Source organism: Equus quagga, chromosome 4 (assembly GCF_021613505.1).
Source record: "Equus quagga isolate Etosha38 chromosome 4, UCLA_HA_Equagga_1.0, whole genome shotgun sequence".
NCBI classification, from domain to species: domain Eukaryota; kingdom Metazoa; phylum Chordata; class Mammalia; order Perissodactyla; family Equidae; genus Equus; species Equus quagga.
This window is the reverse complement of record NC_060270.1, coordinates 16,398,028-16,421,797: the sequence shown is the minus strand read 5'-3', so window position 1 is coordinate 16,421,797 and position 23,770 is coordinate 16,398,028. Positions and strand designations below refer to the sequence as shown.

At 39.2% G+C, this 23,770-nt stretch overlaps 1 protein-coding gene across 29 annotated transcripts in view; it reads left to right on the top strand.

The window, feature by feature from the left end:
- ZBTB20 (zinc finger and BTB domain containing 20) overlaps positions 1 to 23,770 on the top strand; it is a 770,585-nt gene that overhangs the window by 623,824 nt on the left and 122,991 nt on the right. The window contains exon 1 of one of the 29 annotated variants that reach the window (XM_046659202.1): positions 8,584 to 8,712. The exons of the other annotated variants lie outside the window; for them this stretch is intronic. The gene's annotated coding sequence lies outside the window, so the exon portion shown is untranslated. Of the gene's footprint in view, positions 1 to 8,583; positions 8,713 to 23,770 lie in introns of those variants that run through there. 29 annotated transcript variants of the gene reach the window in all.

Below are 23,770 nucleotides of genomic sequence, written 5' to 3'. Positions count from 1 at the left end.
GATTTAAATAACACTTTGCTAAGTAGATGTTTGATGTTAAGCAACTGAGGAATGGCCTTTGAAGATATTTCCACTCGTCAATACCAGTTTTAGATGCCATGCTTTCTTCAATTTTATAATACTGGATTTGTTCTTACTTAGGTAGTATGTTCAAAGAAGAGTTGGCTAGAACATAACCATAATAAATTCTGCAGCAGTGTCTACTTAATGTATAACTAATCATAATCAACGCAGAGGTCATATAAGGACTTAAAGGAAATAACATCCTTAGTTACCACCTTAGTTATAACCTGACAAAGAGATTAATGTAGGTTCAGGGGAAAACCATAGAGACATGTACAACTTAAATGTCTAATAGTATGCGGGCTACCCGACCCAGTATTTCTATACACACCTTTACTCTTCCGCTCAAGTGTGAATGATAATTGCATCAATAATACCAAGCAAATGGGATCTTTAGTTTGCAAAGCATTTTGGGTCCATCATTCCTTTTGATCCTCAACTTGTGATTTCAACAAGGTGTGAGATTGGTAAGGCACATATTATCCACATTTTACAAATGAAAAACCTATGAAGTTGAAAAGGACAGATGATGTGCTTAAGAACACAGAGCTCTTAAAATGTGCAGCTGCTTCTCCTGATGCACGCATTGTGACTGGCTCAGTGGAAGCAGTAACGCAGAGTCTCTGCCACACCACAACTGTCCTGCAAGGCACAGAGGAGTTGCCAAAATGCAACCTGGTGACTTTAACCTTCAGATGGAAAGAACCCTCAGGCCAAAAGGCATACCTGCTATGATTTCATGCAAGAAGGAAAAAGTAAAGTTAGCTATCATTTATAAGGTGTTTTTTCCCACTTATATAGAGCCCTTGGTAAATACCATGAATTTTCATCACTCAGAGATTGGAGAAAATCCTGATGATTGTCCATGAAAATCGTGGTTGTGTCTAATCTGGTTGTGTCAGAGTTTTGTTTTTTTTTCCAGTCCCCTAAAGAGCTTGGACTTGAATATCTAAAAAATTCTCAGTCTTGATCTGGACAATCATTCCCACCTACTAGGATTTATATCTTTTCCGTTGCAAAATCTGTGAATATAGTCAGTTGTCTTTGAGCTGGCTTCCAGGAGCTTCTTACTTATTTAAGAATATGGTATGGAAATGATGGGGATCATGGGCCACTTTACTGAAACTGAGTGTCACTGGGAATTGATAAAGAAGTGTGGTTCTGAATTCCACAAGCCACAGGCTTTCATTGGCAATATAGAATTCACAGCTGTCACTAAATTTTGCTGCCTGATGAATAGAAAGGTAGAGTTTCAAACCAAGAAATTCAGCACTTGATTCTGGAAACTAATGTCAGTGGGTCCTCCATTCAATTCACATCCTTTAAAAGCCTACAGACTTCCAGCCTTCATTTTGGCTTGGAGAATTAGACCTGACGTCTTGAGCTTCTTGAACGTTTTTACTAGTATTACTTCAGAGCCTCAGTTAATGTGAGTAATATTACAGTAATATCAAGGCGATATCCCCAACACCTTGGTCCCAGGATGTTTGCAATCCAAATTAATGTTTCTTCCATAATAATAATCCTGCAGTTATAAAGTGTTTTCATATTCATGATCTTATTAAGTCCCACATTAGCCTTTTGCACAGACAGGGCAATTATTATTATTATTATCATTATTATTGTCATCATCATCATCATTATCCCCATTTTGTAGATGAGGAGATAAACAGACTAAGAACATGATCTCAGGTTCTAGTGACAGAGCCACAATTACACCCAGGTGAGCAGGTGATCTCACTCATAGTCTAACATGTCTTTCAAAATCTCGCCTTGCCGAGCCTCACAGATTTGCCTTATGATGGTAGTTCTCAGCCAGGCTTTAGAATTACCTAAAGGACTTTTAAAACATAGGCACTCAGATAGCTACCTCTGAGAGTCTGATTCAGTAGGTCTGAAGTAAGGCCCAAGAATTTATTTTTCTGACAAGTTTCTAGACAATGCTGATGCTTCCAAGGACCACCCTTTATGGAGCACTGTCCTACAGATTATGCAGGAACTGAATGGCAGTGATACCTTAAGGCAAGATAGTCTTCTAAGAAGAAAATTTATCTTGCATGATGCTGCCTTATGCTGCTTCTTTTCTCCATTTCTGACCTCCATTGGGAAAGAACAGAACAAATGTGGGGTGAGAGGCTAGCAAGAGAGCACCTCACTGTTTAGAATAAGTTTAGATTTCCTGGCATTCAAGAATTGGAGAGCAAACCCTTCAGTTTGCTTCTAACTAGAACCTACTTTTGTAGATTAACTTGGAGATGTGATTGCCAATCAACTACTGAAGAGCTGCTATAAGACTGGGCATGGGCAAATGTGATTAGATGGGTCTGTAGGCAACTGATCTATTAACCAGCAATCTTTAGATAGATTTCTCCATGTCACCTTAAGGAAGTTCTTAATGGCAAGAGGGCGACACCATTCTTGATCTATCCCACTCAGTATTTTTCTGAAGACTGGTAAGGAGTTCTTGTATCACAAGCTCAGTTTGAGCCAACAAGGTAATGTATCTGCCTTAAAAAAAAAAAAAAGCTAAGAAATATTTCAGCTGTATTGTGAGATAATGTCCAGATCAAGGTAGCTGATGGTAGGGTTGGTTCCTCTGAAGGCTGTAGGGGAGAAACATTTCCTTACCTTTTCTAGCTTCTGGAGGCCACCTGCACTCCTTGGCTCATGACCCCTTTCATGAATAACTCCAGCCTCTTGTTTCTGTTATCACGTCTCCTACTACTAGCTCTGATCCTCCTGCTTTTCTTTTCTAAGAACCCTTGTGGTTATATTTAGAGCCTATCTAGATAATCCAGGATAATCTCTCCATCTCAATATCCTTGATTCAATCACATCCACAAGACCCCTTTGCGATAGAAGGTAGCGTTCATAGGTTCTGGGGATTAGGACATGGATATCTTTTGTGGGGTCGTTATTCAGCCTACCACAATCCCTTTGTGGTGTATTTATCAGACTACACTAGGAATAAGCTACCCCTTTCTTAGCACCTGAATTTTAGAGGCTCTTTAATAAAATACGTCCCAAAGGAAGGTGGCTAGGACTATGAAAGGCAAGAATGTGGCAACCATCTTGTAAAATGAGGCTGAGGAGGGCGTGGGACCAGGAGACAGAAGAACTGGGTTCCAGTAATAGTTTCGCTTCTACCAAACTGTGTGGCCATAAGCTTGTCAGATAAAGTGTCACTGCCACTCAGCTCTTCTCTCTAAACTGAAAGAACAGAGAGTCTCCTAAATACCTCCTGGGTCTAAGATTCTATGCCTCTATAAAATCCATCAGGCTGTTCCTAGATGACATTTAAATTTAAAACCAAGAGCTTGCTTACTGTTCCTAATAGTCAGTATAAATCTTGTCGACTTTTCTCTTGAATTTAAAATTCATTTGAATTTTGAATTTAGAATGTGTTTTCCAAGGACTTCTTGCTGTAAAAATGGTAGTGAGGCTATGAAAATCAACAATATGAGTGCTTTTCACTAGCTAATTCTTAAATATCCTATTCAATAATACTCCTTTAGTCTAAGCATCAAATCACTAGTCTTAGGGTAATAAGCATACCCCTTTTACATATTGGAAACTTGAGGCATAGAGAGAATAAATTGCAATTGCATATGAAGAACTAAGAGAGTGAAGACTTGCTGCCTCCAGTCCTTCTGAGATATCATCTACCACCAGGGGCAGGTGTGATACCAGACAGTACATGAAATATGCCAAGTAGAATGTGAAGACCTTGTCCCGAACATCTCAGTCTCAAGGCAAGAGTGACAAACTAGAGGACTGTCACTGAGTACTGCTGTCACTATAACAGGGGTCAAAGAGGTAGGAAAGGGCTGGAGTTTTATTTTTTTATTTAATTTGGCTTATTCTCAGATAAGGGCATGGACCTTGACCACTGATTCTCAAAAGGAAATAAGGCTAGTTTGATACAAATCTCTCTACAGCATTAGAGTCATCCTACAAACACCGATTTTAAATAATGATTTACAGAGGGCCACAAAGAAGAATTTGGAGGAAGTTTACAGGAAGGAAAGCTTTGAGAGCTGAACCAGAAAAGGTGCTTGAAAGTAAATCAAATTATGGCATACATTGAATTACGGCATTTATTATTATGTGCAGAGTATGCATGGAATTTTGAGCTAAAAGCTGAGAAAGCAAAGGTCTAGAAACTCTCGTGCATAGTAAATAAATTAACCCTTTATTCTCTTACTTTCGATGCTCCCTATACTGGCTGACTTGTTCGTACAAATGTGCGCTGAAAAGGACTCATAAACCAAGCTCTGCTGTGGCTGCATTTAACTATTTGTACACATGATTAAAATGTTTGCCTCTGGGAGATTTTCTTTGGTATCATGTAGACACAGTCAGTATTTCAAAGGCCAAGAATTCTTTGGGAAAAGGAGAAGAGTTGTGTCTGTTTATGACTATCAAACTTTCCTAAGCTTATTAAATTGGGATCTCTTGTCCTTTCCATTTATAATTTGAAGATTTTCTAGTAATATGTTTGGCAAAGAAAAAACCTGCCAAATAGTCAGGGTCTAATAACTGGATTAATGACTGTTCTAAAACCCATGAGTTTGGTATACTACACCATTCAGGACCTAATTTCACTTTCTACTTTAAAAGATCAGCTTTCATTGCTGTTTTTTATGCTGGAAACTGTATAGTATAAGGAAATCAGCTTATCATGAGCAGGTCATCAGCCCTTGAAATATCTGCCCATAAGAAAAAAATGTGATTGGAATCCTGTCACCAAGGAAATGGTTTAAAATCTGTTTATTTCAGTGCCAAATGAAAATCTTAGCTTCAATTAGTTACCCTGATTTTGCAATGACTTTAATTCTTTTGCCCATTCATTCATTTATTACATGGCTACCTTACACTAATCATTTAGAAAAAAGAACACCCTATAGGATTATGCAAACCTTAAATATAACTATATGTTTGTGTGTATTCATATGCTTTTTTAAAGAGCACATTTGTGACAGGAAGTGAAGAATGGCATAGTCGGGGAAAAATTAAAGAGACACGATGTAATTATCCGAACTGGAATTAAGCCAATTAATAACCCGTGTGCTAACACTACCCTCAAAGTGCGGAAAATGCCATCAGATATTTAGATACCCTGGGCGGTCATAGCCAGCGCTCTTTACCTCGTCCATTTTCAACACCACGCAGGGGCAGGGCTCACCTCGGCTTCTGGGGAAGGACTGTCCCCTGAAGTGAGCTAAGGAAGAGGTGAGATTCTGTAATCTGAGCACAAGACTCTCAAGAGATTGTACACGGATTTCCACTTATTTTTTAATGAAATCAAAACACGTGTTGTATGCATTTGCTCATTTATTCAACACATATTTACTAAATACCTGCCGTGTGCCAGCACAGCACCATGGCTGAGGATGCAGACTTTAAAGTCAGATTGCCCGGATTTCTTCACCAGCTCCACACTTATTAGCTGTGTGTTCTTATGTGAGTGACCCATCCCTTCTATGCCTCGATTTCCTTTTCGATGAAGTAAGGATTGATAGTACCTAATCCATAGGTTGTTGTGACATTAAAGAACAATAAAAAGTGTAAACTACTTGGCGGAGTGCTTAGCACAAACCAAGTGCTTCGTAATATGTTGGTTGTTATTATTATTATTATTATTATTGTTATTATTATTATGAACCAGGAAATATACCAAAGTCTGGGGACAAAGAGATCAAACAAACCTCCTGTGATCCTTGGTTTAGATTCTAGAACTTTGGGGTTCTAAACTTTATAGTCTTTACTGCCAAGCTTTTCCAAAAGAGGTCCTTCTATTAGATCCTTGCTTTGCTCTGTGTATTCGTGTCTGCACGCTTTGACTAGAACAGCTGGCACATCTACAGTGTGCAGTTTCGTTTATTTGTGACTTCCTCAACAATAATTACCATGAAACGACCAGCCATGGATTTTATATATGTCCCAAAACAACCTTATGGAATCAATACAATCCCCTTTTACAGATAGGGAAACTGAGACTCTGAGAGTGGCTGTGACTGATGCGATGTTATAAAGGTCTGTTTGACTCCAGAGCTCATTCCCCTTTTTACTCAGTTGGCCCAGCTAGCATTTACGGAGCACTTCACTGCTCTGCTCTGGGCTCTGGCCTATCAGGTGCCTTGAGACCTGCAGGAGGACCTCCCGGTGTCAAAATCACTGATCCCCACCCTCCCAAACCGATTGACTGTGGACGCTGTGCTTTGGACGCATCACAGCAGCCATTGTTAAAGAGGTTGGTGTGCAAATAAACTAAATTACTCTGGCTATGACTTCTCTCGGATGACTTGCCATCGAGTGGGTTCCCAGGTGCCTGACATTTCTTTCAGTTTTCTTCTTTCACCCTAAGTAGCAACGTCGTTGCTGAAGCATGACTGAGAGAGAGTTTTTGCTTTTATGTACACCATGATCCTTGTTTTAGGACGAGAGACTTAATCTCTCTAGTCGCATCTGATGGCAGTGTTCTCCTCATAAGCACCTCTTTTTTCCTTTAAAAAATTTACCTTCAATTATCTGTTGTCAAGAGGGAGATCCTTACTGAATATGATCATATGTGTCCAAAAAAAGATACCATCAAATATGTGGGCAGATAATACAGTTTCCCCTTTTTATTTTAGTGGCTTGTTTCAGTTGAAATCTATAAGAAAGTTGCCCATAGCTAATCTTCCAGATAGAAAATCTCATCAGTGATTTAAAACGATGCTGTAAATTGAGAGACTCGATCTCTTTCACCCACAGTGTGCCTATATTTTAAAAGTGAATTGGATGGGAGAAACATCTTTTTTCATGGTGATATATAGCAGACAATACTCACAGAGAGAATTGCAAATTCTAGGAGAGGTCGTTATGTCCATCCACCGGCCTTCTCTACTTGGAATGTGGCACCAGCTATATGTTGCTGAGACAGGGCCTCTGTGATGTTATATTTTTTTGCTTTTCTCTGAGAGTGAATGAAGGACTTAAATCCCTATCCCTAGGATTCAAAACGGACCAAAAAATATTTCCACTTAGCTATTTAGACATTTTTAAAAACTGGAGGTTTGTGCACTAGCTGTGTAGATGGAGAACCTTGTTATTCTGGAGACAAGGGTGATTTCCATACCTGTTGGGTCAGAACCTTTAAAGAAAGCTGGAGGTTAGCTGGTATGATGGAAGGAGCACTGGCTTGATGGGCCGCTGGAGCCCTGGGTTCCAGTGTGGATGCTGCTGTTGCCTTTGTGATTTATTAGCCTGCGCTCTGGGCCTCAGTTTCCTCATCTGCTAAATCAGGGCGTGGAGAGATTGATCTCTGTGGCTTTTCCCGGCTCTGGTATTTTCTCTGGGTCTGCAAATCGCCTTCAGTGTCTGCCATAGTCTGCCTTGCCAGCTCTGTTTGTCACAGAGATTAATCCATTTTAACTGTACCTTGGAGCGCTCCCGGGAGAGGAGGATGGATGGATTGTTTTGCACCTATTATTGCATCAGAACTTTTGCCTTTTTAGCCGAGATCGTGCCGTGCCTCAGATCTGTCTGCCTGTCTGCCCACTGACTTTGTCTGTGCTGATCTCTTGCCACGGTGCCTCTTCCTCCAGCATCCATCTCCCTCCAAGATCTAGACTCAGCATCCGACCGTACCTGTCTTGTTCTCTGCAGCATCTGTCTGCTACGCTCCTAGAGCATCGTTAATAAACTTTCACACATTACACGCAGACCCTAATATGTTGGCACCTGCACATAAATATCTACCGTTCATAAAACTAGGGGGGAAAACTCCATTTTTTTAAAAGACCTCTATCTAGTGCCATTTGTATTTGCACTTTTTGTTTAGTTGTAAGTTTTAATAGTTCCCCCTTTGAGGATTTGTCAGTACGAGCAGTATTGCTTATCAGAACACACCAACAGTCTTTTTGTAATATTCGCTTTTCCCCTTTGGTTCAGCCGAGCCTGCTGACAGATCATTCAAATTCAATTGTTTTATGTCTAAGCCGAACAGCTAATTAAAGTAGGGATGATTAACCTGACTGGCAGTGTCGCTCTCCCTCTCGCGCTCTCTCTCCCTCTCCCTTTCTCTCTCTCCCTCCCTCCTGTTCCAATCAGTCTTTTTCTCACACTCTCTCTCTCCTTCCGTGTGTCTGTCTCTCTCTCTCTCTCTCTCTCTCTCTCTCTCTCTCTCTCTCTCTCTCCCTCTCTCCCCCCTCTCTCTTCCTCTCTCGGTCTCTCTCTCCCTCCCTCGGTTGGTCTCTCTCTCTCTCTCTCTCTCTCTGTCTCTTGCTCTACTGTTTTTTTTTTTCCTCTCTCTCTCTCCTAAACGTGGTCTGCTTGCTGATGGCAGAATGGCACTCGGAGATTTGTGCATTGTGTCTGGTTTCCTACGGGCAGGCTGACCCAGTGCCTCCAGGGACTTATCAATAGACCACTCAGAAGAGACACAGACAGGAGAGAGGAGGAGGGGTGGGGGGAGAGAGAGAATCAATATCAAGAATAGAAGGAGCTCCGAAGCCATTTTTTTTTTAAAGAAGTATCGGGACTTGGGAGAGGGTGACAAAGAAGGTTTTTCAAAGAGGCAGTGGAGGAGGTTCTAATAAATTTGGAAGGAAACAGTTCCCTGTCTTGGGAAAAGGAGAACTCCTGACTGATTAGCATTCACACCAGGTATGAGATGTTCGCTACCCCTTATCACTGTGTCGCAACCGAGATGGAAAAGCCTTTTTTTTTTTTTTTTTTTTTTTTTAAGGAGACTGAGGGAGCATGTATTTCGCTGTGTTTGTTGTTGGGGGTAAGGGGGGCGGCGTGAGATCTGTGGGCATTTGTGTATGGGAGCAGAAAGAATGGAAGCAGTACAACGGGGGGTGGGAAAGAGTATGGAGTATGTTACTGTCTTTCCTGTCTTTGTGCACCCCTGGGGGGTTACCCAAGTTCATTTCTAGCAGGTGGATTTAGACGGGAGTTACTTAACGCTTGACCGCCAGTTTTGAAAAAAAAGAAAAAGAAAAAAAAAACGCTGCTTCCTATGTCTATTAAAGGAAGCTCCAATTCCTCTCTCTCTCTCTCTCTCTCTCTCTCTCTTCCCTTCTCTCTCTCTTCCTCTCTCTCTCTCTCTCTGCCCCCCCATCTCTCTTCCCCTCTCTCCCTCTCCCTCTCTCTTCTTTTTTTCCTCTTCTAACCAGACAGCGGGAGGGTTCCTGGCTCCCAGCCAGCCCAAAAGCCTCTAAGTGTTTTGCACTTGTTTCAGGGAGTAGCTGCCCGGGGATTTTTCAGCATTTTCACTAGAGAACAAAGAGTTCTTTACAAAGGGAAGGGGGGGGGGGGGAGTGAGCTTAATGTCTGATATATGTTTTTCTATTTTTATTAGTTTTTCGCCTAAAAAGAAAGAGACAGGAACAGAACATTCACTCTATAAAGACACAAAGACATTCAAAAGAAATCCAGTTATGTTTCCTCCCCATCACCCCCATATAGACCTAAAAAAATAAAAGGGAAAAAGACTAATTAAGTTGGATATGTTGCTCTTTTCTCCTCTTTTAATCTTCCTAAATCCAACTGTTCTTATGCTCACTCTATGCTGTTTTTTCCTACTCACAATAAAAGTTGCTCAGGATGCATCTTCTCTTATCATCTCTTTACCTTTTCTGGGTCCCCAAAATCCTGTGGAGGGGAGAACAAGACCCACCAAATAATCAGTTTAGTGGCGAGAACATCTTCTACTTTTGCCACTTGGGTAAAAAGTTAATTATGGAATTTGGGTTCCCAAAATACCAGTGGGGTACATTAGTTCATTCGGTCTCACAAGTTTTTGCATCCATCTGTTTAAAAGGTACCACTTGTGTCACTTGTCAGTTTTAAGAAAGGTACTAAGGGAGCAGATATTTGTATTTTATTTTTGTTTCTATCTAATTACATAAATGACAAAACCCCCAGAGAGCTGACTTGCCCCATCCGTGACACACTGGTTCAAGCGAAATACAGTCTAGACAGAGATTTTTCAACGATTCTGATTGCCATGTACCTTTGTCTTCTCCATTTGATTTTTTGCTTATGCATGTATATTTTTACCATGAATTTGTGTTTGTAGCAAACATTCCAGAATGCTTATCATTTTCAAATTAATGCTCTAACAAAAGAAAAAAGAAATCAGCATGTGAACTGTGTGTGCAAAAGGTAGTAAACAATCCCATCTTTTATATATGCTGTACGTTTGTATCTTTATACTAGTATCCTTGAATTATCAACCCAAGAAAATGTTTTCTTTCTAAAAGTTCTCCTCCTCATGCGTTTATATTATATTTTGATTGTCATTTGGAAATCTTTTTAAGGTACATACACAAAACTGAACAAGGGGAAAAATTCACAAGCACCACAAAAATCCATAAATATATATTATGCACAGCCCTTAACTACAGATAACTATTTTATTAAGTGGAAACCAGCCACAACAGTTGTTTCAAGATTCAGAAACTCTTTTCTTTTCTTTTCTTTTCTTTCCCCCATTCACTGAAAATATAAACTATTCCTGTCCCTGGGGAGAAAAACTGTAGGGGAAATATAGATATATACATTTTCCCATATTTTTAGAATGCATTTATATAACTGCTTCTTAAGGGTGTAATGCACACAGGGCAGAGTGTGATGTCTAGTCAGTAAACCCTTCTGGCTGGGAGGTGTGAGCGCCTTATGTTTGAAGTAACTTGATAACAAGGAGTCTTTTCGGGAAACCTTACTGTGTGTGTGTTGCCTCAGTAATGACCCTCAGAGAAAAAACAAGAGCTAGGTGGCCAGTGTTTGCACTTGAACTCGCTGAAAGACATTAGAATTAGGGGAACTTTTGGCAAATCCAAAATTTCCTGGGGTAGCTCACTTCTTACCGTTATGTGTTTCCTTCAGCAAAATTCTTGTATTGCCTCCAGACTTTTCTATATTTTCGTAGAGATTTTTAATGCTTTTAATAGTGCGTAAGGAGAAAAGATCTTTAAAAGGAAAGTCATCAAAATAAGAGAAAAGAAACTCGGTCTTTAAAAAGTTTTATATTGAAGGCAAGAGCTTTTTTTTTTCCCCCCCTTTTGGCTTGTTTCTGATTTTCTTCCCCTGAACTCTTTTGTTGCTGTGGGCTGTCGTGCTTGCATTTTTGTTTTTTGTTTTGTTTTTCGCGTTTCCTTTTTGGGGGGTCTATTTTTGATGTGACCAAGGGGGTCTGTGAAAGGGGCAGGGGGTGGCGGTAAGAGGCTGTTACTGGAAACTGCACGAGCCCCTCTTGAACCCAACTCCGGCAGCTCCCATCAGCTAGCTGTGCCACCAAGAGTCCAGTGAAAGGTGATCGCTGTCATTCTGGGATTCTTCGTGGATCTGACCTGAGAGTAACACATTCACAGTCGAGGAGAAAAGGGAAAAAAAATAGAGGAGGAGGAAAGAAAAGCTCTTTGAGCTGGAATACACTGGCCCTTTCTTCCTGTAGGCAATCCGCTCCAGTTCTTGGCGACGTGTCCTGCACTATCAGATATCATATGACTTTTTATTTAGATTCCTTTTCGGAGAATGGCCTGTTAGGACTCTGTTTGTTTTCTTTTATTTAATTTCCTTCTCCCCTCACCCGCTAGTTTTGTGTATCTGTGTGTGTGAGAGAGTGTGTGTGTGTGTGCGCGCCTGCATATGTGTGTGCAATTTTTATCTTTGTTTTTGTTCTGTTGATCTGATGCTTTATTTAAGGACAAAGCTTTAATTATTTCAGTATACTGGTTTAATCATTTGCCAAAAAGAAACCTCATTCTAGGCTTTTTGGGGGGGGGTCCATTTTTAAACACATCTATTAACGCATGAGGCTGGAGATCCTAAATGCTCGCTGGTCGGTCCTTGGCCCACTCCCTCACCTTAATTTAACCCTCCCCTCATCAGCATGCACAGGAGGAGAAGTTAGGAAACACCTGTGCCGAGTTGAGAGGGAAATAAAAGTAGAAGCAACTTCTTCAGATCTGCACTCCTGGTTTCACTTTAATAAACTTTTTTTTTAATCGTTGATTTTTTTTTTTTTTTTTTTGGCACCCTCTGCTGAGCTTGAAAGCATCAGAGACACTGAACGATGTGTCTGTGGAGCTTTTGTGAGGCCAGCTGAGCACCCCTGGAAAGTAGAGCAGAGGCTGAAAGTCATTCAGAGACTTAAGAATTAAGTGAGAGATTTAAATAAGATCTGTGAGATCTGTGGGCTGTGCAGGGTTTGGTGATAGATGGTAAAATGGAACACTTAGGGATACTCAAGGAGGAGAAAGAGAAATTCCCAGCCAGGGGTAACACAGGCATTCCTGCTGCAATTAGTACTTTAAAAACTGTATTTAATCAAATTTTCATTTTGTGTAACTGGAAATTTAACTGACTGACAAGTGATTGCCTTCTTCTCCGTGCTTGCTGTGTAAGCCAGAGGAATTAAACTGACATTATTACTGGGTTTCTCCTAAATTTTGGATGTATTTCTTTTTCAGTTTTGAAGAGTTCAGATTTTAGTTAGCAAAAGGAAAACATAACTTCTCTAGGTATGCAAATGGTTGTCTCTACATTATTCTTATCGCTGCGTCATGTATCTGTACATAACATAATATATCCTGTTTGTATCAGGATTTTTTTTTATATCGTAATAAACAAGACTGCTTTGAAGGTTCAGATGACCATCGCATTCTGTAAACCCATCGTTCTTAGTTCCTTGTTACTTTCTCCAAAATTATTTTTTACAGAGCTTAAATTTCTAATGCCTTATCTTAGCAGAGGTGAATTTTGTTGAAACTTGGAGGAAAATTTATTCCACCCCTTTAAGAGTCCCCAAAAGGGAAGGGAAAACTATTTTTCGTTCAACAAAAAATTTTAGAAGCCTTTTTTTCCCCCAGCGGAAAACTCCAAAACAGCTTTGTCTCAGAACGTTAAACTTGGCATGGATAAGAAATGTGAGTTTTGCTTTGTTTGAGGAAATTTGTTTTTGCAACAACAATGTTATAAATATTTTTAAATTGCCTGCTGAGCATGCGCTGTATCTGACTTTATTCATAGTTTTAAACACACACCAAGGTGCAGTCTTCTGAATGGCCACAGGTAAGGCTGTTGATTTGTATGATCTCTCTCAGAGCCACCTTCAGTGAGTCTACTCAATTTTGCAGAAGGGAAAAGGGCGAGAGCTGAGTTTAGACCTGGACTCCCTTCTAGAAATCATAGAGCAAGAGTAGATTTCCCCGTTAAGGCTTACACATTGTACTTAGGGTAAGTATATTCAACTTTCCTTTCTTGTAGGAGTTGCCTGCCTTAACTTTTCAGCTTAATACTGGCAGAGTAAATTAAGAAAAAATTTAACTCAGTGAAGTATTTGACTGAAGTAGAAAATTTGCAAATTTTTAAGGGCGTCTATTGTGCATAAATTTGGGGATACGAGAATTTGCCAGTGAAATGATAGCAGCTCTGTGCTTCCAGAGCAAAGATGTGCTAGTCTGAACATGCCTGAGCTCATCTGGAATCGAAAGCTCCATCTAGGTGGGCCTGCAATAATACCAGAAGAGGAACACATATATCTTTGTGCAACCTTTTTCTTTTTTTTTCAAGCCACGCTTCCAAAGGGAGTGACAAAGGACTAGGTTCTCCTCTTGCTTAATAAGTAGTCATACTTTGCTTCTGGAGAGATATATTTCCAGTTGTTTTGGGGTGTTTGGTTTTGTCGTGTTGTTGTCCTCGCGGCTGAAGTATATTCTTTGCTGTCAGTGATGGTTAAGGTTTTCCATTTTTCAGAATGCTTTATCTCCATTAACTCCGTTTGACGTTCCCGCACTTGGTGCTCTCTCCAGTCTGCGATGACCCTCTCAGGCTTTGCAATTCTTATCGATTCTTGCCAGAATATATTTATTCATTAGCTGTTTGTTATAGTTATGGGGGAGATAATCTTGTTTTTCAGGTCTTTATAACTATCCGAACAAATTTCATTTTGAGGTGAAATTTCTGTTAGTTATTCTTAACTCAGAACTGAACTTGTCTTGCAAGGGCTTGAAGAAAATCCAATTAGTCGTTTTTGGAGAACTAAATATTCTAATAAATGAAATGAATTTTTTTACAAAATACATATTGATATGCAATGCTTTTCTAATTTGTTTTTTTTTTAATCTTTTGAAACAGAACCTGAAACTTAAATGTATAAAGAAAAGAAAAAAACCTGCTAGGTTTATGCTGATATTTTAAATGCCCAATTTAAAATAATTCAAAGTTTTGATTTCTGTGCAATATATCACCTTTCAATGTCAGTCAATAATACTTTGTGCAGATATACATATATATATATACACACATACACACCCACACAGAGACACAACTCCGGTTTCATTTATATTACTTCTATTTTTGCATAAAAGAGGATTAGCATTAATGCAAACTTTTATTAATTTATTATATTTTATTATTTTTCCGTAATTTAAGAATCCAATTAACTGTTGCCTTCATCTGATTATGTAGTATATGTATATACTTATTAATATCTGCTTGCAGTCTAATAATTTATCATAATTTAAAAAGTATTTTTATAAGTTTTACACACTCTTTAATTTTATGCAGCTATATTAACGTTCGGGTTTATTCAGATACAATTTGCTTGGTTCTGTATCTGTTACCGTATTAAGAAGTTTTTTACTTTCCCAATCTAGAAAGACTATGGCCATTTTTTCCCATATATGATTTCTGTATGTCTTCAGTATTCTGAGGAAGAAACTTTTTAACCTTGTGATCTCCTGGAAAGCTTTCAAACAAGTGGGAGAAGTAATCTTTACCTGGCTGCTGCCCAGTCAGTTTGCCCTCACTGTACCACCCCTCGCCACCAGCAACCCTGCAAACAACAATAATAAACATGATATGATAATATTTCTGATCACAGAACCAGGAAATACCAAAGAAAATTGTGGCATATGTAGGAAAATGCCAAGAGCTTCTCCAGTAAGATCAGCTGTTTTTGTACTTTTTTTTCTCTCCCGAATTTTGTTTGTGACTTTTTTGGCTTGCTGAAGCATATCCCCATAATCTTACGAAGCCACAGCAAATTCCCAATGCCACAACAACACTGTGCAGCTGAGGAGAGCCCAGAGGAGCTGATCCTGGGTGGCTGCAGACGTCCCCCAGCAATGATGCAGGCAGGAGGAGTAAGTAGACTGCTTTTCTCTTGGCTTCCTACCTGCGCTACTCAGCCGGCCAGGTAGAGCGATTTTCTTTCTGGAGCTTTCTCTTTAGCTCTCTGGAGTTTTGCCTTCAGTAACCAATGGCTTTCTACCTCTTTCCAGGGATGGTTTATATAGCAAAGCATCTCATTTTTCTTTGATGTTGAAACACGGAAAGCTTCGGAGATTGGGAAGGGCAGAGGGAAGGGGCTCAGGGTATCTGGAAAATATTCAAAACGGCATCAGACTCAAAGCTGCTTTTTGGTGTGTAACTTTTCTGTTCTCTCCAGAGCCTCTAAGAGGTTGGAAGTAGTGAATGGGATAATATAGGGTGCAAACTATGATCTAACTGATTCAGTAGATGGAGCTCTTCCCCCTAAGTCTGTATTTAAATTAACATCCCACTCTAGTTTGTGGGGCTTTCTGTTTCAAGGTGTGTCATATTACACATGTAAAATCAAGGGCCTAGATAGCTGGAGAAGAGATTTCCTGGCACTTTTCAAAAGAGATGAAGCATTTGTTCTGAAACACAAAGCATAGTGCTGGGAAGAAGTAAGGATGGGGTGGGAAACAAAGTTTACGTATCTAAATTTCTCCCTATGTTTGTTGATATTCCAGAGTATGAAGTTAAATCCTAGCACTTACTATATAAGTGATTATTACTGTAAATGTAGAAAAATGCATGGAATATATAGGAATTGGGCTGTATTTGTTACAAATCTTCCAGGCTATCTGAACTGTGGACATCTTCTCTCATTTGATTCTGCAAAGGAATCTTAATGCTGTAATGCAATTGTTTCATCCAATTAGTCTAGAGAACCTGGCTGAAATGTTACAAATTCTGAATTGTGACGGCACAGAGGAGGGCAGAGCAGCTGTGTTAGTAAGGTGCCTTTATGGAAACGAAAATATTTTCTGCAATAGATCTCCAGGATCTGTTTTAATATGGAAAGAGCTACTTATTTATTTCTTTTTAAATTAATTGAAATGAGTAATCGCCGTAAGATTCATGTCAGAGTTAGATTATTCTCAGTACCAACAGAATAAGTTTGATCACATCCCTCCCCATACCAGGAGAGAAAATATATGTATACTGTATGTAATAAATTATCTTCCTTAGTAGAATGCCTTCTCATAACTTGGAGATATTACTGAATATCTCTTGTTAAATCTTGATAAGCTCATTTGGCCAAAGTAGAACTGGGCTTGGCTTTAGTACCAAAAGACATAGTATTTTTAAGGGACTTGGATTTACTTTGCATCCCACGTGTCTGAGTCCGATATAGTCCAGGAAAATAGAGAGGATGAGATAAAATTATTCCTAAGCAGCCGCCGTAGGCCAAACACTGAAACAGTGCCAACCTGGACCAATCAGGCCAGCTTCTCAGAAGATACGTGCTTTTGTCGAACACTTACATGAAGAGAAAGAGGGAGGCAGCCCTTGAAATTGCATTCGTATGAATGATTCTTCACTAATTTTAATAAAGTCCATAGTAATAAATTCAGTGATTTCTATTCTTTCAGAAAGTAGGAAATGTGAGTTTTCTTGTCCAGCTAAAGATCTCTAAATGCTGTACTCTGACATCTTTTGAACAAAACTATCCTTTTGAATTTAAGCGAGTGAAAAACTTCTCGCAGAGAGCAAAGAGTAAAATTGATGGAAACTCAAAATCAATTCCAAACCCATTTCTGGCATGATGAGAATAACATTTGTGCTGTGTTTAAAGCAGTTTAAAACAAGAAAATGATAAAATGATCAATATACTTAAAGCCAAAAATAACCAGGAGAGAACGATCTGTAATTCATTCCCAGACCTGAAACCCTACACTTTTGATTGAACATGAAAATAAACGAATATACCTTTTATAAGGTGGCATTGTAAGCCGTATAATATAAAGCAATGATGAAATGCCAAGCTTTCAACTCTATTTAAGCTATGTTTTCAGAGTTGAGCCAAACAAAAATTCCTAGACTTAAACTATCATGGATTTATTTATTTGTACGTACTCTGACCATAGAAAGAGCAAAAGTTAAGGAATATATAGATTGTCACAATGAACTACATTGCCACTTCACAGTCTATATACTCTATTAAACAAAAAAAGTTTAGGCTACAACAAAAAGAATATTTTAGGCTATATCCTAAGGTCAGTGAATTAGTCAGTGTGGAACAGACTGAATATTTCTTTAAAAAGAACTTGACTTTTAACTAATTTACTAAGTTCAACACACACATAAGTATAAATCATGCATATTTGATACTTGTTGCTGTAATAGATTGAAAGACCAAGGCTACGCTAATAAACTTTGAACCTGTGGATTCGAGGTCAGTGAAATGCCACTGCCCACGTTTACAAAAACCTCTCTAGACTTAAGATTTTGCCCCAATCAATGATTTTCTACCAATTTTTCCAGAGTCATTTGACTGGCTAGTTATTTATTGATCAGATAAAACAAAATTGTCCTTCTGGAGGAAGAAATCCTAGCTGAAAAAATTAAAATGACAACAATTGCATGAGCACATTTAATTTCGTTGACGTAAGGTACAATAGGAATGATGATAATTCTAATGAGCACTGTGACGAATGTGACTACAAAGGAGCATGTGTGATTACATCAGTAGGAGTGAACTCAGTGGGCAAGGTCAGAAGGGTGAGACACAGCAGCCGTGACAGTGTGGGGGCTAATTATTAAAGTTATTGGAGATGTTTAAAGCTTGTGGCTGGCTGCAAAATTAACAGATACCGAAAGGAAGAATCGATCAATTTTAAAAGTAGACAGAAAGGCAATACAGTATTTTTTTCCCTGTAGGATATAACCAACTGTAGAATTCACTTTTGCAGAGAATTTTAACAACCTCATAAGCTTTGGCTGTCCAGTGTCATAATAGTAGTAAAGTGCTGTTATGCACATCCGCTTAAAGATTCATATAAGTGTAATTGTTGTAACAACTTGTTATGCTATTGTTTGAAGTTGAAAAGCTCTGCTTTAAGTGTCGACAAAGCAAATGTCAGCATCATAGAATCATAATCATTGCATCTTAGAGCTTAGAGGAGCCTTAGATATCTCTATATGGGTTGCATGGGTGAGCAAACTCTCCAGAAAGGAATGTTGGAATATCTGGTGCAGGACCATGCAGAATTTGAAAAAATGTATATTTTATATATTGCAATGACTTATATTTGGAAAACACAATTTAAAAGGAAAACTGAAAAAATAGAGAAACTAAAGATCCATACATTCCTCTTGACTAGTGGTACTATACACTGGATTCTGTGAACCAGTCTTCTAAATAGGAGAGAGTGGTAGAAGTTACAGAAAAGCACAAGGTTTTATTTTCATCAAAGTGGGCAGGGGGTTTAACAGATTGAGAAATGCCATTTGGGCTTAGACCATTCACTTTGCCAATCAGAAAATTTAAACAGAAAAGTGACAAAACTTTCTCAAGATGGGAAGGGCAAATTTTACTAGAACACAAGTTTTCTTGCTGCTACACCACAAGCCAGACCTCTAAAACAGATCTATAAAAACAAAAGATGGATGATATTTCAGAAGTCATTGAAGAAGAGAGCAAAGGAAACAAGCGCTTGGGGTTCCTATTTCTGTATCAATAACTCCCCCTTAGATGGGGCAGGAACAGATATGTATGGTAGAGATAAGACATTCTAGAGAATGAAAGAAAATGCACCCAGACTATGCACTCCCTGAAGACCCTCTGCTCTTAACACTGCTCCCCTGACCCCCATGGTCCCTCAAAGGGATACTCGTATCTCCTTTCTCTTCTTTCTACCTCCACCAACAAAAAGAAGGAAAGAAGAAAGAAAAGAAAAAATTTTTTGAGAAACTGGAATTAGGTCTTTTGAAAAGAAGTCCTTCTTCATAGAAATCTTCCTGTACAGATCAGTGTATCTTATTATCTTATCAAAGTATAAGTTCTGATCAGAGGGTGCTGATTCAACAACTTTAAACACATTACGAACTGGGCTGCTCCTGGTTTCCTGGGCACGTACCTCATTTTCACATCCCTGTTCCTTTTCCCCTGGTGTTCCCAAATGGAAGCAAATTCTGCCTCCTTTATTTCTACGATACTCTTTCTTTTAATGGCTCTTGTCATGGTCTGTCTTATAGGTTAGCCATTCATGTGTTTATCTGCAATGTAAGGAACAGCTCTGTGTAATTCAGGGCAAGGCCCTTAATTTGACTTGGCCTCACTCTCCACATCTGTGAATAGGAAAATGATAACTACCTTGCTGGGATATCGTAAGAACTCCATGAAATGGAGTATATAAAGCGCTTAGCATGATGACTAGCACATGGTCATCACTCAATATCATTGCTGTTACTACAGCTGCCACTATTATTAATATTCCTCTGCCTCTAGATCTTTCCTGACAACATTCTTCTTGAGGTCATAGATCGATCTTCTTTAGTTCAGTATCTCCTCAAGCAACAAACATAATGACTTTTACATAATAGGAACCGAATAAAAATATATCGAATCTTTTTCCATAGGGCTTATTACTTCCTAACAAAAATTCTTAAATTCTTTCCTGGAAGTTTAGAGTAGCAGATGGTCAACCACTAGTGCCAACCTATGTTCACCATCAAAAGTATCAGCATTGCTCATTGTAGACTGTCAGTGCCACCTTCTCTCACAGGTTCCCCCAGACCCCCCAACCACTTAGGATTGCTCTTTGCAGCATCCCCAAAAGTGTCAGCTTATAGTTCTGGTTCGTGTGATTAATGAGCTTGTTATATCTCTGTCTGTAGCCTGAACTAGAAACTTTCACTTTGGAGAGCAGGTCAAGATATCGAATTTAATTTTAGTTGCATCTGTTATAAGCCAATTGTGTATTCATTACATTTATAGATTCCCTCTCCAGCCGTATATTTTCATGGCTGTTGAGAGCACCTGAATCTGTGTTGAATGTCCTTAGATTTTACTTTGGGGACCTGAAAATGAAGCAGTGAGACATTTTTGATAGCTAGCTGTCATCTTTGGCATTTCTTCCCTTCAGTGTCTAATCTGGTCTGTTTGAAGAAGGGGGCAAGTATAGAATTTTTATCCAAGTTGAGTATCGCATGGTAATTCCGTATTAATGAGGTCTCTGGTCAATGCAGTTCATTTACACATTTCTGTTTTTTCTGGCATGCAACCACATTCTGTGGAAAAGGGAAACTTCTGAAAAATGGAAATGATAAAGTAACTTGAGGCTCGCCAAGGTAGAGATATAGCATTAAATGCACAGGTTTGGCTTAGGCAAGTCAACATACAAGGTGGCCTTGGGGTGTCTGTGGATCTTGCTGGTCCTTCAAGGTTACAGTGAATAATGAGAAAATTAAAAAGGGGCAGATCCCGTGAACATGGCTGAGGAGAGGCTGACAACAGGGTGTGCTCAAGTCAGGAAGAATGTCGCATCTTAATCAGCTAGAAATTCCATTTATTTGAGAGTGAGCTGGTATTTGTGAGGGGAACAAGGTCACATTTAGTAGAACTGGTAATTCAATAAAGGGTTCTGACTTTGCCAGAGTAATGGTGTTGGCATCAAGAGAAGAAAGTTTTGCAGATTTCTGTGTGTGCACTTGCTGTTACTGGTGTTCCTGGTGGGTGGCTGAATCATCCTGATGGCATTCAACAGGAACCAGCTGCTGAGAATATTAAAATGCAAGCATTTATTCCTCTAGAGAGACAGTAGCATCTGCAAAGTTTTCGTATCTTGATAGTACAGATAATCCCAGGGAGCATTCTCTAGTAGTTTTAACTCTCTATTCATTTATACATTTTCTTTTTATCATTATCGTCAGTATCTCAAGTTCTAACTGGAGAGGAGTGCCTGAGTCCACACCAGCTTGTGGAGACAGATAGTAAACACTTGGCCGAGGACATGGTATTGCCTCTTGGGCTTTACCTTGAATTATGATTCTCAAGAGGAGAAATCGGTGGTCCCCTCCCTTGGCCTGTCTTCACAGCAAAGAGCCACCCATACTCCTAGTCCTCCATGAGTGCCACCAGCAGCAAGGCAAGGCCATGGACTTCCCCAGCCTCAATACTGGCCCCTTACGAGCTTTCCTTTTTACTTGTAAAACTTGTGGATTTGTTGCTTTCCTTGTGTGATTTGTTGTTGTTGTTGTGTTTTTGAGCTAGCATCAACAATTGGGAGAAAGGGCCGTGCAGAAAGAAGGTTTGGACTCGGTAATCTACTAGGCCTTTTCCATCTCTAATATTTATGAATAATGTATTGAACTGATGGGAAAAATGTTGAATATGTTCATTATGAATTATATTCACTGGTGTGTTGCCTAGAATATAAAAAAGTGGAGAAGTTGCAGCATAACTAGTTCCTTACAATAAACGTACTGGTACGACAGAGCTCTGCATCCTTTCCTATTCCACTGCGAATCGTCCCAAAGACACGCTGAGTGTCTGAGCGGCAGCTGCAGACTGGGTACCTGATGAGATAACAGCTAGCCGGGGTTCTGCAGGGAAGGGGGGCATTCTTCGTGCAGTCTGGGTCCTAAACAGAAGCAGCTTTCTTAAAGGTATTGCTAGTGCAGTCTCCTTGATGAGAAGTCACGGAGGCCAGTTCCACGTGGCAGATGTTGCTCAGGTGCTAGCATGCTGCCGGGGTTACAGTTCTTATCACTAGAAAAAAAACTTACAATTTTGTCCCTACACTTAAAAAAAACTCAATATAGGTAACTAATTTTTGCCAATGTTACACGCTGATATAAATGAGTAAGAGCGGCAGATATTTCAAAATTAAGTAACTTATTACATTTCACTGTAAAATTCATTATGTTTTTCTCTATTGGTTTTCTTTCACAACCATATTTTGTTTAGGATTTATTAAAATAAAATTATATTTCCTAAGAATTTACCAGATAACACTGGCAAACATTAACCAGAAGCATGACAAGAGGCAAGAAATTTAGGATTTTTTTTTTATTCACACAAATAATCAACAAAATAGATAATAAGGAGTTAAAATAATACCAAAATAGTCTTTCCCTGGCCAAATAACAGTTAGGCCCATTTTTTATCAAATATAGCAGTGTAAGAGACATGCAAATATGTACGAAAATAGAGAAAGACTATCTAAGGTCAGGAACTTAAGAGGATGCAGCCCTCGTGTACAGTACAGAACAGTTGCAACTTGAAGCAGTTCATAGATAGGGACAGCAGAAAGCTCCAGCCCTTGTCTGAGATCCCAGGAGGACAGCAGGGCATTGATGAGCGAGTTCTGCCTCAAAGAAGCCTTTGCTTCATATTGTGTCATTTCAGAGCTAATGGACTAGCTCTTGTGACAGGGGAGTCCAAGACCTCACTTGTACCAATATCAACTTTTATAGTGACACGAGCTCAAACTAACTGCCTCAGCATTATTTATCATCATCAGGTCGCTCAAAAACAATGATGGCTACCCAATTCCAGAGTGGTATAATGTGAGAGCCGATGTGGCAGGGCTTTTTATCCCAGCTCCACCCTTCCTTACAGGACAAATCACTTAACCTGTCTACGTAATAGTGTATTTGTCAAATAAATAGAAAATCATCTATCCTCATCTCCTTCACAGCGGTATTTCTAAGGCTGATTGTGCACACGTATATAAATGTATATATCATAGCTCTCTATTTACAGCAGGGGAGAGTGATTTAAAAATATATGAAATAGGATTTTATATATGCATCTGTTGCAAAGGTCAATCACATTTTTTTTTTAACGTTAAGACCTCCTCTGGTAATTATCAATTGTTAAAACACTTGAAAATAATGACTGAGCCTATATCGCCTCTGTGAAACGGAAGGCTTTTTGAAATCTAAGTGTGATTATGAGATTCAAACACATTGCCATCTATTTATGGACCCCAGTGGCCTTACTCAAGGCAGTATAAACCTATCAAGCAAAATAAAAGACTAGCTATGCCAATAGATATCTGAAAAGAAAATCCAAAATCAAGATCTAGTATCAAAGTATAATTCTGGCTGTAGGAAAGAACTGGTACTTTACATTAAACACTTATTTTTTTAAAAAAAAAAAAAGGGACAAAGATATATAGTCAGGAGAGGATAAGCTTCAGCCTACACAAACATCCTAGGCAGCTGTTCAGGCTACTGGTCTGTCCCAATGAGAATCAGGCTCAGTATATATAAAGACCCTCAGATCATTGGAAAAGAGGCCACATTCATCTATTTTGTACTGCTGTTATCCGTTTGATGTTTGTCTCGGCTATTTAATCTCTGCTTTCTATATACAGATCTCTGTGGAATGATAATGACATGAGGAGGGCAGGTGAAGATAAATAAATGTGATTTTTTAGACATGACCGTTATCCTCTAATAGCTTTTCTCTGGTCCATTCCAAGCATCCAGGATAGAGAAACTTAGCTTCCATGGAGAGTGAAGTCATAGCACCAACTTAGCATAATAAGAGGAGGGAGAGGGAGCAAGCAGACTGTTAGTGAAATGAGTGAGTTTCTGCTGGGCGATGACCAGGTTCTCCTGTTTCCTCTATTTTTCCCCAAACTGAAAAGAGTTATTGTGGTAATTCACC